The 16,353-nt window shown below is 42.4% G+C and overlaps 1 long non-coding RNA gene across 1 annotated transcript in view; it reads right to left on the bottom strand.

Moving 5' to 3' along the window:
- The window catches only part of LOC131200738 (uncharacterized), a 31,241-nt gene extending 17,841 nt beyond the window's left edge, over positions 1-13,400 (bottom strand). Inside the window, exons 1-3 of the long non-coding RNA XR_009155697.1 lie at positions 13,120-13,400; positions 10,271-10,333; positions 5,284-5,373 (exon numbers count right to left, since the gene is read on the bottom strand). This is a non-coding gene — a long non-coding RNA (uncharacterized LOC131200738). The remainder of the gene's footprint in view (positions 1-5,283; positions 5,374-10,270; positions 10,334-13,119) is intronic.
- Between the last annotated feature and the right edge of the window lie 2,953 nt (positions 13,401-16,353).

Here is a 16,353-nt window from a genome sequence, read left to right as displayed (position 1 = left end):
ACCGTGCAAATGGAACCACCCTCACAAAAAGGAACACATTCCCCCCCCATAACCTCCGAACCCACTAAATAATCGCCACGAGCACGCGCAGGGACTGGTTTCCCTCCTGACGGGCTACCCCCAACACCCGCCTTAACCCTCCCACCCCCCCACCCGACCCCCCCTCCAACCCAAATCCGTCAGTTCCCGCCCTCCCCTTAAAATTCCCATTAAAATTCCCCTTAAAAAGCCGATTAAAATAATTAATTAAAATCCCTGAGTCTCCTATTTTGGCATGCCATCTCGGGGTTCCAAAACCCGTCCTCAAGATGGGCCCTCGATAATGTGGGGGGCCAAACCCGCGAGAGAGGGGAATCTCGCAGGGCAAGAAGGTCAGCCGCTGTAAATGTCCGCATGATAAGAGTCCGGCAAACAGACCCATCCTGGACCTGTCAAGATGGAAATTGACGCACCAGTAATTCCGAGTGGAAGACAGATGGGATATAGGTCTTAGGCGGTAGATAAACAAACCGCCATGATTCAGTCAGAGCTCCAACCCCTCATCTCCAATCCCGAGGGGTGGTCCATGGACGAGGGGGGGGGGAAGGATGTAGTCCTACAATAGTCAAGCTAGGATTGTCCAGGTCCATCCTCAATTCCCCCAACTGGGGACCAAAGGTCTTCAGAAGATCCCCTTGCAGCCAGCCCATGGGCGTCCTCCAAGATGGTAAAAAGGTGCCCGCATGGCCCGTGATCATCCTTCAAGTTGACAAAGAGGCCGAAGCACGCGCCTAATGGGCCAAGCGTGCCCAAGATTATTGCGGAATCTTGGTATTAACAATGTACGATGAGAGCATATGCACCAAGACAAATTCCTTCTGTGTCCAATCACACTTGGCCAATAAAAAATTCTATTCTATTCTATTCTATTCTATTCTATTCTATTCTATTCTACTCTACTCTACTCTATTCTACTCTACTCTACTCTACTCTACTCTACTCTACTCTACTCTACTCTATTAACAAAGCATAAGAGTTTTAGAAGAAAAATTACCTGAACAAATATCTTTGGTAATTGGAGAGAGGGTTGGAGAAAGGGAGGGGGAGAGAGAAAGAAACAGCCAATAAGATTAAGATATGAATAGGGAGTAAATTCAATTTGTGCCAAACTATCTAGGTTCTCCCTGACCTCAATTAGCTATAAAGAGCATCTTGGTCAGATTTCTACATATTAATCCTTTTTTATTATTTATTTTAAATAATTAAATAGAATTGTTAAATTGTCCCGCAACAAGTTGTCTCATGGTGAGTTGACCAAGGCAAGTTGTCCTGCGCCAAGTTGACTGTGGTGAGTTGGCTGTGGCAAGTTATCCCATTCCCATCAGCTGGAGTTTTGAAATGGGCCATACTCCTTACCACCCCATTGAAAGAAACAAATGAATATTTGTTGATTATTAACTGAACTTAACAATAAGTTGGACGAAGGAGAACAAGCTGAAATGACACCCAGCAAAACAGAAATGCTTTTGGTAAATTGGAAACTGAACTCAGGATCTGAAGTTCAGCCCCTTGAGATGAAATGGCTTTCTCCCTGAAGAGCAGACAGTCTACTTGGAATTGTTCCTCCAAATCCTTATGGTTACAAGAGCTTTAGCAGAATTCTTTCTAGTGCACAAGCCATGTTCCTTCCTGAATTAGATTTAGCGACAATTATCTGCACCTTGATTACATTCTTTTGGGACAGCTTTGAGCATAAGTGTATCAGTGTGGGATCATACTTGAAAGGGGTCTGAAAATTACTCTAATATACAGCAGCTGGGCTGCTAAGTGGTCAAGGTACAGGGATCACAAAATGCTTGAATGGAAAGACTTCACACTGGGTACAGCCAGTTTTGCTGGCTGAGGAACTCTGGGACTTGAAATCCACAAGCTGCCAAGGTTGGAGACCCGCGTACTAGAGGCTGTTTCCCGCTCCTCACCCCTCTTTTTAAGGAAGTCTTTCTTCAAAAAGCAAATCAAGCAGGCTGTATACATGATGTACCATGACAATAAAGGCTATTATTATTTTAGGAGTTCAGCTTTGTGGGAAGCATGATTTTCCCTTCTAAAAATACTTTTGGTGTTAAGATGTGGGCAGAAAAAACCTGTTCCATCATGGACGATGCTGGTTGCATCTATTTCTTAGGCGCCGCATGGAAAGGGGGAGAGAGAAAGGGCCTGCTTGCTTGCCAGTTATATGATGGAAAAGACAGCCCTGCTGAAATGTAGCCTCAGGGCACCAGCACAGTGAGTCATTGATGAGAAGTTGTCAGGAACAAAGCTACCTTGCTGTCAGGGTATCTGTGTCAACCAAGAGAAGAATGTCCAGATCGCCTTGACCTATTCCCACAATTTTGGGGAACTGGGACAGAATGACACTTGTATAAATAATCTGAAGCCTGAGTCAAAGAAAAACTTGGCATATTAAATGTTTGCATTTGACTGCTGAGTAGTTGCTTTTATTATGTGAAGGCCCTTCAAAACTTTCAGAGGTAAATTTGTTCCAGACTTCATTGGCAACAATTGCAGGGTGAGGAAGCTTCCGAAATCTCTCCTTTTCTCTTTATCCTTTAGTGTTTTGTATCCATTCGCCCAGGCTGTGGAGCAGGCATGGAAAGAGAGTGGAGCAGAAGAGAGAATAAAGTGTGTGTGTGGGGGAGTGTGGGGGTGGAGAGAAGAGATTGAAGTAGGAAAAAAAAAGGAAATGGCTGGAAGGAAATATGAATGTGCCCAAAGGAGTTGTGAGTTGTTTGGATCCTGTCCAGGATCCAAGCTTGACTTATTCCATCCATTACTGACATAATGCTCCATACAACTTCTATGTTTAGCCCAAGGGATACAGGTCTATAAGGAGATGATGGGAGTGGGAAGCAAGAGACATTTTCTGAAGAGCCATTTGTTGGTTCTGCAAGCTAAGATGACATTACATGCATCATGACACGATTGCACAAATGAAGCAAAATAATTATTCATGTCATTTACACAATGATGTCATGGAGAGAGAGGGAGGGAGGGAGGGAGAGAGAGAGAGAGAGAAAGGGCCTGCTTGCTTGCCAGTTATATGATGGAAAAGACAGCCCTGCTGAAATGTAGCCTCAGGGCACCAGCACAGTGAGTCATTGATGAGAAGTTGTCAGGAACAAAGCTACCTTGCTGTCAGGGTATCTGTGTCAACCAAGAGAAGAATGTCCAGATCGCCTTGACCTATTCCCACAATTTTGGGGAACTGGGACAGAATGACACTTGTATAAATAATCTGAAGCCTGAGTCAAAGAAAAACTTGGCATATTAAATGTTTGCATTTGACTGCTGAGTAGTTGCTTTTATTATGTGAAGGCCCTTCAAAACTTTCAGAGGTAAATTTGTTCCAGACTTCATTGGCAACAATTGCAGGGTGAGGAAGCTTCCGAAATCTCTCCTTTTCTCTTTATCCTTTAGTGTTTTGTATCCATTCGCCCAGGCTGTGGAGCAGGCATGGAAAGAGAGTGGAGCAGAAGAGAGAATAAAGTGTGTGTGTGGGAGAGTGTGGGGGTGGAGAGAAGAGATTGAAGTAGAAAAAAAAAAGGAAATGGCTGGAAGGAAATATGAATGTGCCCAAAGGAGTTGTGAGTTGTTTGGATCCTGTCCAGGATCCAAGCTTGACTTATTCCATCCATTACTGACATAATGCTCCATACAACTTCTATGTTTAGCCCAAGGGATACAGGTCTATAAGGAGATGATGGGAGTGGGAAGCAAGAGACATTTTCTGAAGAGCCATTTGTTGGTTCTGCAAGCTAAGATGACATTACATGCATCATGACACGATTGCACAAATGAAGCAAAATAATTATTCATGTCATTTACACAATGATGTCATGGAGAGAGAGGGAGGGAGGGAGGGAGAGAGAGAGAGAGAGAAAGAGAAAGAGAGAGAGAGAGAGAGAGAGAGGACACCAATGGATATATTGTATAATTCTTTATGAATACATTTAACTTTTAAATTCAAATTTTCAACCATTGGCAGATTTATATTTATTTATTGCTTTCAACTGTGCATAGGGTTTTTCTGTCTTTTTTTTCAACTTGATGGTGGAATCTTCCCAAGAATCTATTGTCTATCCCAGTATGCCAATTATCACTTCAGCTTGTGGCAGAATGTTCAGGCAATGATTAAGTAGCTTCAAGTTAAGAAGAGTTTTTGGTTTTTTTTAGAATAGAATAGAATTTTTTACAGACCTCAGGGGCCACTAAATTCATAATTTTAAATCCCATGGACCACTAATATGATCTGTCTAATGACTGGCTGGGTTGGCGTGGCTAGTTGGTCATGTGCCTGGGTGGGAGTGGCAATATCACTCATGTTGAGGCTTACCTTGACGAGCTCTACTTGCTCTTCCTCTCCCAGACACTCCTTGCCTGCCCACCTGGGCTCCTTAGGGCCCCAACAGGAAGCAGTTGTTGGAGCTAAGCAGCCACGATGAGAAAGAGTTGGCAAACAGCTGGCTCAGTTCAAATTGGATCTGACTGAGAAGGAGAAGCACCTCACTGAGGACTACGAGTATAGACTTTCGAAGCAGAGGGAAGATCTGCCAGAGGGCAAAGTCAGGTTCCGGTGCCTGGAGGTTCAGTGGGCTGAGATGGTCAGCCAGTTCCAGGCCATGATGAAGTCCCACTGGAAATACGTCCTCCAGCTCTTTGCCATCAGCGGCACTTCCCGCTAGCCTTCACCCACAGCCCCACACCAGGAGAGTGAAGCAGACCCTAAGTCACAATTTCTACCTCCTCCAACACACACAAAAATACCCTGAAGGGGGAGACTCTCTGCAGCAACACAAACATTCATTGCACGTATCCGGCCATAGTTTGAGGACCCCTGATTTAGTGCAATATAAAAAATGCAAATCATTTTTCTGCGGACCACTAAAATTTTCTCGTGGACCACTGGTGGTCCATGGACCACCTGTGGGTGACCGCTGCTCTAGTACAAACCTGTGCCCAGTCAGGAATCCTGATACCAAAAATGTCCATGTTCCTAGGGAAATGTAGAAATAAACTACAACTGAAATACCATTTGTTAAAATCAAAGTAACAATTCATTTTTGAAAATCTCCTTAGGCTTGCTTGATCAATTGCTTGCACTTTTTTTTTTTTTTGCTTTGGGAAGTTCTGCAGACAATGTTACCTAAAAAGGCCATAGTAACCTCCCAGTTTTGCTACAAATGCCAGCAAATGGTTTTATCATAACCTTTTGCTCTGACATCATTCTGTAAGATGATAAATTACCTTAGCAATAGTGGGCGGAGGTATAAACACTCATCATTTATTGGATCTCTGTGTTCTTTGCTCTCACTTATCCAGTCTGCTGAGTTCTTTCTGTTGACAAGATAATCAAGACCACACAGTGTCAAATACGTGCACCAAAGAGTCGTGTTAATCTGCATGTTCAATAGCACAGGTTGTTTTGTTCCATGCATTTTTAAAGTTATTGTTCCATTTTTAAACAGCACAATCTCTTCCTTTTTCTTACCCATGGAACACAATTTTGTTGTTCAGATCAACCCGTGCAACACCCTAATATGGAATTACGAACTTTCATAATTACTGGTGGTATAAATAAGATTGGTAGAAATATACGCATGTAGGAGTTTGGCTATCTGAAATACATTTAGTGTTGTCCTCTGTTTTAATTGGATTTAGTCCCAAGTAAGTGTACATGTAAAAGGGCTCAGTGGCTAGGAAGCTGAGCTTGTCGATCGAAAGGTCAGCAGTTCAGCAATTCAAATCCCTAGTGCCATGTAACAGGGTGAGCTCCCGTTACTTGCCCCAGCTTCTGCCAACCTAGCGGTTCGAAAGCACATAAAAAATGCAAGTAGAAAAATAGGGACCACCTTTGATGGGAAGGTAACAGCGTTCCGTGCACCTTTGGTGTTGAGTCATGCTGGCCACATGACCACGGAGATGTCTTCGGACAACGCTGGCTCTTCAGCTTTGAAACAGAGATGAGCACCGCCCCCTAGAGTCAGGAACGACTAGCACATATATGCGAGGGGAACCTTTACCTTTACCTTTTAAGTGTGCATGTTGAACAGTGATCTATATAACGCTTGGATCAGATTTGCTATGTTAGCCCTCCTTTTCTTGAATATTTTAAAGCAGGGGTGTCAAACTTACGGCGTCACAGGGGTGTCATGTGACGTATTGCAACTTTTCCCCCATCGCTAAACTGGGCATGGGCATGGCCAGCATGTGATGCATCCGGGCCACGGGCTGCAAGTTTGACAGCCCTGCTCTAAAGAAACTGAAGAACACAATTGATTGTTCTGGTGTTTACAATCCATAATTTTATAATACTGTTTTGTATGCTTGCTTTGGGATGATTACATTTATCAGGAAAAACAGAGAATGAATGCTATCAATCAATAAGTAAATAATCCTCAATTCTACTCCAAGTTCATTTTTTTTCTAATATTGTCAGTTTTTAGCTATTAAATCTTCAGACTTAATTTAGATAGATCAAATTAAGAGCATTGCACCATTAGTAAAACAAAGTCAAAGTCAGAAAGTAATCATGAACCAAGGCACTACTTGTAGAAATATCTCCCGTTTCTGGAAGATTGAAAATGAAATGCCTTGAGGTTGGCCTATCTGTATTATTGATACCATATTGACCTGGGTAACATATTTTTTGTCAGGAGCAGAGCATGGTTACCAGAAAGCTTAAATTATAACATAACATAATAACAGAGTTGGAAGGGACCTTGGAGGTCTTCTAGTCCAACCCCTTGCCGAGGCAGGAAACCCTACACCATGATTGGTCACAATTTAATAATCTCCAAACCTTGATTTTGCTCTGCAGAGCATTTCCCAGAGCAAGATGAGAATATGTGCCTGAATATCTAGGTTTTTGTAAGGAACAGAAATACATATTTTTTTTTTAAATGTGATTTTCTTTATTTTTCAAACGTTCACAATCCACCTTTTTGTTATTATGAACCTAGGAAAATTCTTGATGATCAGACCAATTGGGTTATTTAAAAAAGAAGAAGCAAAACATCTAGCCTTTGGAACATATTGTTAATGCATTTAGAAAAAGCAGGATAATTGAAAGAAACAAATATTTTCTAGATGGTAGGAATGAATCTGAGAATTTGCCAAACTCAGGAAAAAGTTGAACTGTCAGAGGATGTAAAGTTTCACTGAACCTTATAGAAGGAATGCCCTCCAGAAAAGAGAAACACGTGGAATGTCCAGACCTTTGAAAAATGGATTGCTTTATTGAGAAGAAAGAACATATTTCCAGGAGCAATAAAAAATGCAACAAAGAAGGCTTAATCATGAGTTAGGCACGTCTGCATCACATCTGCATCATGTGGTTGTCAGGCAGATTAGAGATTAGTGAAGCAGTCCATTGCCAGTGTAACCCAATTACAGGCAGAAGTTTAGAGCTGCCCCAAATTCATTAAAAAAAGCCAGCTATTGTACCAGTTTATATAGCCTTGGTTTTGCTCCTTGTCCAAACTCCCAATTTTACATTTTTAAACAGTTTGAGTAGGTGATGCTAAGTACTTTTCCTAAACCCTGTGGAATTATGTTCTATGAGGGCACATAAAAAGGGGGCTAAATTGTCTTATTATAATATTATTTTATATTTAATATTAAAAAAAAATATTTAATATTAAAAAAATCCTTTTTGACAAGTTTTCATAATGCCCAGAACCATGAAATAGTCAATCATATTTGAATCTTGTGAGAGATGTAAACTCAGCCTGTGCATAAATCAGTATGCCTTAAAAAGATGGAAATATGGATTAATTTCATAAATCATAATCATTAGACACCTTACACCAGAGTTTCTCAATTTTGACAACTTGAAGAGGTGTGGACTTCAACTCCCAGAAGTCCACACCTCTTCAAGTTGTCAAAATTGAGAAACACTGCCTTACACAAAGATGGCCATCCTCTGCTACTTGTAGAGAAAGACTAGGTAAATCCAAAATTGACCTGCAATATTTTCCTACCTGCTTTTTAATCACTGACTTATCTTCCCTTCCCTTCCTCTGTTCTAGTAAAAGTTTAAATGCAAGCAGTTCAGGCAAGGATTTGCTCTCTTGCACTTTGTAATGTGCAATAAGTATTACACTGATGCTGTAAAAACCAAGGTAATAATAACAATGCATCTTAATAAATGTAAGATAGCAGACTGGTTCATATTTGATTATAGAAATGACATGTTTATTTGGATAGAGTTGCTTTCCTTATTCAGCAAACACTTGAAGTTTCTGGTTTAACTTGATATTAGTCTTTATTCTCAGTTTCAACTCTTGGTTGCCAAAAATGCAACAGGAAAAAAATGCATGAATCATTCTCTGTTTTCTCTTGCCATATCCAGGGTTGGCTCCTATACATGTAGCTCCCTGATTTTGCATATTCACTCAGCAGGAATTTGTAGAAGAAAAAAAAAAGGGGGGGAATGACTCTTAGTGGCCTGTCTCTTTCCTTTTAACTACAGGGAATGTGCTAGTAATTTTGCAATGTTTGTGTAAACATCCTGTCATGGGCAGTGAGTTGGATATTTGCTCATGACCTTAAATTAGGCTTTCAGTTTTGGTTTCCCAAAAGAGGCAAGCCCAAATACCAACCCGTTGGCATTAATCCCAGCTCCTTGACAGCTTCAGTCTCTCAGATGCTCTGGGGACTTCATCTCTGCCAAATATATGGACAGCCCTTTAGATCTTTCCAAATTTTCCCACAAGGCTGGAAATAGCTACTGAAGTCTGGCCCACAGTGCAGCCTGTCTCCCTTGGAGGGCTCATTCCTGACGCCTGAAAGGCTAACCTTGTAGACATCTAGCAGGCCCGCCTTCTTCTACCTGGCACCTCCCAGCTGGATTTAGAAGATTGAAGATGAGATGAAAGCCTCGTTGTGAGGATCATGTGGCATACAAAAAGACTGCCTGGGTATGATATGTGGATGAGCCTTTGCTACCCCTCTCCTCTTCATTCTCCCTCTTGAAAGCAGGTGAAAGAAAGGAGCAAGAGAGCCATCCTCCTTTTTTTAGGGACACAATACATTCTTTTAATTTTTTTTATTTACATTTATATCCCGCCCTTCTCCGAAGACTCAGGGCGGCTTACAGTGTATAAGGCAATAGTCTCATTCTATTTGTATATTTTACAAAGTCAACTTATTGCCCCCCCAACAATCTGGGTCCTCATTTTACCTACCTTATAAAGGATGGAAGGCTGAGTCAACCTTGGGCCGGGCTTGAACCTGCAGTAATTGCAGGCTGCTGTGTTCTAATAACAGGCTTCTTACCAGCCTGAGCTACCACGGCCCCTTAATGCCTATCTCTAGATACCAGAAGGCATAGTTAAGTCTCTCTTTTTCGTTTGCATGATACTAGCTAAGTTTCACGTCATACAGGCTACTTTTGGGACCTGGGAGGCCTGTTTATGACCTGGAAATAATCTAATTGTGACCTGATCTTGATCTGGGTTTGCATATCGTTTGGGCTTTTTAAGTGATCTTGTCAAGCCTGACAGGCAAATAGAGTCATTGACTGCTAGATGGGTGGTAAATATACAGATTTATCCATGCATCTACTACTTACATTGGATATCTGCAAGAGGGATCTAAAAGCTTTGGGAATGGACATTAACAACTGGAAAACCTTGACCTCTGATCATTCAGCTTGGAGGCTGAAGACCAGAGGTGGGTTTCAGCAGGTTCTGACCAGTTCTGGAGAACCGGTAGCGGAATTTTTGAGTAGTTCGGAGAACCGCTAATAAAAATTCTGACTGGCCCTGCCCCCATCTATTCTCTGCCTCCAGAGTCCCAGCTGATCAGGAGGAAATGGGGATTTTGCAGTAACCTTCCCCTAGAGTGGGGTAGGAATGGAGATTTTACAGTATCCTTCCCCTGCTATGCCCACCAAGCTACGCCCACCAAGCCACACCCACAGAACCGGTAGTAAAAAAGTTTGAAACCCACCACTGCTAAAGACGCAGCATGGCCTTCTCCAATTCAAAGAGACACTTGTTTGGCAGGCTGAGGCAAAGAGGCAGTCCCGGAACCAGCGAAATCTGGGGGCTGGGCAGGGGATAGAATGTATCTGCCCTCAGTGTGGAAGGGATTGCCACTCTTGAATTGGCCTTTTTAATCACACTAGATGCTGTTTTAGGACCTCTTTCCAGAGCACGATACCATAGTCTTTTGAGACTGAAGGCTGCCAATGGTCACTACTTACATATTCAGGACTACTGGGCATTACCTCTCACTTTCAGTAGCCTTTCAGGAAATCAGCTCTGCTTGCCAGCTATCTGGTTAGGCTGATCTAAATGGAGGATGGAGAAAACCAAGTTAAATCTCTGGAAAATTTGTAGGGTCAATGGGAGGGACTGGGTGAGTGGAGGAAGCATCTAAAGTTCTCTTTTTTCCACTGCTTTGCTATAGATATGATTTCTCATTGCATTATCAGTGGAAAAACTGGTCTGCTCTCCACTGGTCAGTTTAGTTTGATCACCTTGCTAACCAGGGAAAGTAGATAGGCCTTCTGGTACCTTTGCAGTCTGAGTGGTGTAAGCTCAGTGATGCCTGATCTTGCACATTAATAGCAATAATATTTTTACTGAAATCCTGGTTTTCACTGTGGACCGCAGCATATTCATGAACACCATGGGACCGTGGTGGTGCAGTGGTTAGAATGCAGTATTGCATGCTAACTCTACCCACGGTCAGGAGTTCAATCCTGACTGGCTCAAGGTTAATTCAGTCTTCCATCCTTCCGAGGTTGATAAAATGAGAAGCCACATTGTTGGGGGCACTCTCTTACACTGTAAAGCAGTACTGTATGAAGCGGTATATAAATCTAAATGCTATTGCTATGTCCCATTGATGACTATCAGTCCCTTGTTCTGGTGAACTTTAAAATTTAAATTTAGGCTTTAAAAAATGAATAGTAAGCGACAATATTACCTAACAAACTACTGATTTTCAGAATCGTTTTAACTTTTAAGAATGCCCTGAGCTCTTCAGGCATTCTTTGAAAATAAAGAGCTATATCTCATTGTCTTGCTTCAAATGTTTCTACTTCCCCCCCAAAAAGGCAAAGTTAATTGGAGAGATAATCGTAGCTCATTTTTCTACCAGTATGCCTGCTAGGGAATTGGTGTTCTGCAACTGGCTAGAGTAATTGTGGCAACTGTTTTGTTGCAACTTGCCTAACTAACTGTGCCAGGACAGCCACTGGATCCTCTCAAAATGTCAAACACGGTCATTGTGCCCAAACACCTGATGATGTTTGCATTAGAGCAGGGGTTTCCAAACTTGGCAATTTTAAAACTTGTGGACTTCAGCTCCCAGAATTCCCCTTGTTGGCTGAAAATTCTGAGAGTTGAGGTTCACAAGCCTTCAATTTGCCAGGTTTGTAGACCCCTGCATTAGAGTGAAACCAGTGTTAGTTAACAATTGGTTAGCAATCAGCAGATCTGCCTTCGCCGTACAGAACCTTTGGTTGGATTCTCAAGCAGGCAGACATACCCAGTTTGGAGTATGCAAATATGTTCCAGTGCTAGCAAAGACCAATGATTAACTGCTACCACTGGGTAGTTCCGGTTCATCCCACCAAGCACAAGGCACACTCATCTCTGTTTGAATGCAGAACTAGAACTTGGCTGTCATCTAATATGGAATTGCTAATTTGATAACAGTTTGCAGGGGTGCTACATATGTTCCAGAGCTGTTGGTATGGAAACAAACACAGACACTGTCATATTAGTACTTTACTGTCATATCTTCTTGTTAAATCGATCAATCTATCAATCAATCAATCAGTCAATCTCAGGACAGGTTAGTAGTAAATGTAAATTAGTTGAGATTTAGAATAAAGCATGGAATTGCCCATATGCTTTCAGCCTTCTATAGAGCCAGTCAGTGTCAGTGTTCCAAGGAACATCCCCAACAAAAGAAAACTCCGAGGTTTGAGTTTTCTCAAAGTTCCATCTTATTAGAGATGTCATATTGGCACATCTGGGAAAACCCAAATCTGAAAGCTTTCAGGTTTTCCTCACCCAAAGAAAAGTTCAAGACCCTGCCCAGCACCCAGATGTCCATCACATGGTCCAATCCAAACACCATGCCGACTGGAGATGCCGTCCAGTTCCTGCCTTTCAGGTGGAGGGCAAGATGTCCTTGACACTCTGAGAAAGGAATGTTATTATGACTATGTATCACCCTGGCTCCATACAATCCCCCCTTCCCAATTTCCCACAGTAATAAATGTCCTAGGCCTGAAGGCCCAATGCAAAAGATGGCTTCCAGGCCTGACAGTCAGGTTCAAAGAAATTCATCAAGCCCACTATTACTAAACTTTTCTGTTGCCAAATCCCCATCATTTCTCATTCTTGTGGATTTCCAAGGAAAAGCAAGGCACTCAGTTCACCCATTTGTTGTTCAGCTCTCCACCCATCCTCACATCATTAGAAAGCTATGTTGGCATAACATTTGCTATCCCTCTGCTAATCCCTGTTCTGGCTTTAAAGCTTTTGTTCTGACTTGTTAACAGGACATGTTAACCAAAGCCAGTGGTTAAATCTAGTGGTTTGGCTGCCCTTCCTTTCTCTCAGCATTAGAACCCCGTAGGAAATGATGAGCTAATCACAATGATCTGGGATACGGTGGTGAGAAATGGCTAGACACATGGAGTCAGACAGTTTTCAAAGTACTGAACAGGTAGTCCCTGACTTGTAACTATTTGTTTAGCGATCATTTGAAGTTAGAATAACACTGAAAAAAATGACTTATGACCTTCATAGCATCCCTACTGTCACGTGATCAAAATTCAGGCACTTAGCAACTGGCATATATTTATAACAGTAGCAGTATCCCAGGTCACGTGCTCGGTATTGGTTACCTGCCCAGCCAGCTTCCAACAGGCAAAGTCGATGGGGGAAGCCAAATTTGCTTAATGACCATATGATTCACTTAACAACTATGGTGATTTGCTTAAGAATTGCGGCAAAAAAACCAATAATCATAAATCGAGTTTAGCAACTTAACAACTACCTAGCTTAGCAGTGGAAATTCTAGTCCCAGTTATACTCAGGGATGGGTTCTACTTACCTTTAGTACAGACTTGCAACGGGACCATGCGTGCGCACATGCTTCTGTGCATGCGCAGATCACCCATGATGGTGTCGTGGCGGGTGGGCAGAGCCTCCTGCGGGTTTTACTACCAGTTCTATAGACCAGACCGAACCAGGAGCAGCCCACCACTGGTTATGCTCATAAATCAAGGAGTACCTGTAGTGAAGTAACTGATCCAAAGTAAGGCAGTGGGGGATTTTCTGCTTTTATGGGAAGTTTTTCTACAATCCTCAGTTAAGGCATTAGGTTGTGGCTGATTCATAGATGGCAGAGACTGTCTTGTAAAGCAGAAGAGCTTTTGCTACTTCATTAAGCCTTCCCCAGAGTCATGGGATAGTGTGCCATTTCTTCAGATAACCCTCCCAGTCCTGATTCCCCTTAGGGCTCTGGCAGAAGAACACTAAACTCGTGTTTTGGCTGCTTTTAGAAGAAGGCGGAAGTTAGGTATGAAAGCTGCCTAACAGTTGATAGGAAGGGGGGAAATTGCTTAGTGCAGTCGGAGGACTCCTTTCCAATCCACCAACTTACAATACATTGCATTCTAGCTCCCCACATCTCTCACTCCTATGCCTGCCATCTATTAACTCAGATTATTTTTAAACATACTTCAGTGCACTTTTGATCCCCAATCTTTCCGGCTCTGCAGATTAGCAGTGGCAGCGGCAGAGGTGGCAGTGGCAGGGGGAAGGGATGGTTTCGGGCATGCACACTAATCTCGCACATCAGGGGTGAAATCTAAAAAATTTCCCTACCGGTTCTGTGGGCGTGGCTTAATTGGTGGGCATGGCTTGGTGATCAGATGATTGGGTGGGCGTGGCCAATAACAATCAATAATAAAAAAATAAAGTATACAAAACAATAAGAGGTACCAAAAACCAACTTTCACACTTTACATACACACAACACAACACAACTGACTCACACACAAAATGCCACATACAGCTTTGTGAGATTTTGTGTGTTTGTGTAGTTAGAGTGAAACATTACAGAAACACACCAATCTCAGAAAGCTACATAAATATTTTATTTTATTATTTTATTTTCTTTATATTTTTTAGATCAGGGGTCTCCAGCCTTAGTAGCTTTAAGGTTTGTGGACTTCAACTCCCAGTTCCTCAGCCAGTAAAGTTGGCTGAGGAACTCTGGGAGTTGAAGTCCACAAGCCTTAAAGTCACTAAGGTTGGAGACCCTGTTTTAGATAAAAGCAGCTAAATTTAAAACCTCCTTAACTTTAAATTGCTGTCTAAAAACCCCCAACTCCTTAAAAAAAAAACCAATTAGCTATTTTTTTAAAGCTCCCCACATTTACTTACCCAATTGGAGGAAGGCAGATTAAATTGCTCACTGAGGAAATGGATTGCAGGCAGGCAGATTCAGTTGCTAGCTGATGCAAATGATTGCAGCAGCCAAAGCAAAGCAAGGCAGGAGCGATCCTGAAAGAAGCAGTAATTAGGTAAGTGGGGAGGGGGTGATTGGGTGGGCATGGGCAGGGGCTGTTGCAAGAGGTTGTTAAAAAATGATTTTAAAAGCCTGTGATGATCAGGAAACTCATCTGGGATCGCCAGAGGAAAAAAGGATTTTAAAAGCTCCTCTGATGATCCCAGCTGAAATTGCCTGATTGCAGCCCAGAACCTATTAAAAGGATTGTTTTAACAACCTCTTCGGCCGAAGAGCTTGTAGAAAACATGCTTTTTAAAGATTCTGGTGATCAGGCAGCTCAGCTGCGATCGCCAGAGGAGCCTTTTAAAACCTTTTGTTTTTACCACGTCTTCAGCCAAAGAGGTTGTTAAAAAAACACTTTTAAAGGGTTCTGATGTATCCCAGCTGAGCCGCGTGATCATCAAAGGCTTTTTTTTACTTTTAAAAGCCTTTTTTCGGCTGAAAAAAGAAAAAATGCTTTTAAAAGTAAAAAAACCCCAAACCTCTGATGATGGCGCAGCTCAGCTGGGGCAGGGGATGGGGCCAGGGATTTTTGCTACCGGTTCTCTGAACCACCAGCCACCATCGCTACCGTATCAAGCGATCCGGTCCGAACTGGGAGCATTTCACACCTGCCACACATGCACAAATGGAGCTTCATGCGCTGTCCTACGGCTTCCGCATCCCGGTTCCCACTGGGCTGTGAACCAATATTGGTCCACAGCCTGAGGACTGGGGAACCCTGCTTTAGTGAGTTTGTTTAAAAGTTGGTGAAGGGGTGTTTCCTGAATTTCTCTCCCTCTCCTCCAGTCAAAGTCCTCCCCCTCCCCCATCAATTTCTTAGCTACTCTTGGGAGCCCAGCTTGGGCTTTTGAGCTAGAGATGGGCTCAGGGACTCACAGGGGAGAGCCTGCTACTTGAAATAAAATTGCCTCCTAAAGCTATTCCTCAGGGATTGGAGGAGGGATGGCTGCCCATGGTGGCCATTGAATGCTGGACCCATCCTGTTCTTGGAGGTCGCCTGATGATGGTGACAGAATGATCAGCAAAAGAGGCCAGATTGTATCCATGATAATACCTGTGCTAGGATAAGGAAGGAAACTTTTAAAAAAATACTGGATCAGTTAAGGCTGATAATACTCCTAAATGTATGCTTGGATGTGATGAGAGCAACCTAATGATGACATGGCAGAAAGAAATGAATTTGCAGGGATGTTTGAGCTACAGTATGGATCAGTGCAAATGGGAAAAATGTTTGGTGTCCTTTTCAGCTTTGTTGTATCATCTCTATTATGTAATCTTTAATCAATTACCCTTTTAGTGCTTCAGAGACTAAAGATTGCATTCACCTAGCTGTCTTATGGCTACAGAATTTTTTGATTTTCTCTTCCAAAGATAGAGCTCAGGTTCCAATTTCAAACCAAAGTCAGATTTCTCCTCCTTGCAGTCATGCCTGCAAAGGGGGTTTGGGGTATCAGAAATCAGAATGGGACGACTTGCCAAAGCTCCCAGAAATATCAGAAAATATGGATGTGGTAGAGATCAAGATGAATGGCTCTCAACTCTTAGCATTCTTCCTATCCCCTCACAATTGACCATCATATTAGTAAGTTTGAGTATGTTTAAAATAGTTGAAAATGATGAAAATGGAATGTAAAAGAGAAGGTGGGAGAAAAAAATCAATTTTCTGGCAATGCTGGAGCACTGCAACTTTGAAGTGTTGCAACTCAATCATGTCTATGGAGATGCTCAGTTATCCAGGTCATGGTTGTTCCAAAGGTGCTTTTTCAA

This window comes from Ahaetulla prasina, chromosome 6, assembly GCF_028640845.1.
Source record: "Ahaetulla prasina isolate Xishuangbanna chromosome 6, ASM2864084v1, whole genome shotgun sequence".
Classification (NCBI taxonomy): domain Eukaryota; kingdom Metazoa; phylum Chordata; class Lepidosauria; order Squamata; family Colubridae; genus Ahaetulla; species Ahaetulla prasina.
Note: the sequence above shows the minus strand (reverse complement) of the source record. Positions and strands in the feature narration are given on the sequence as shown.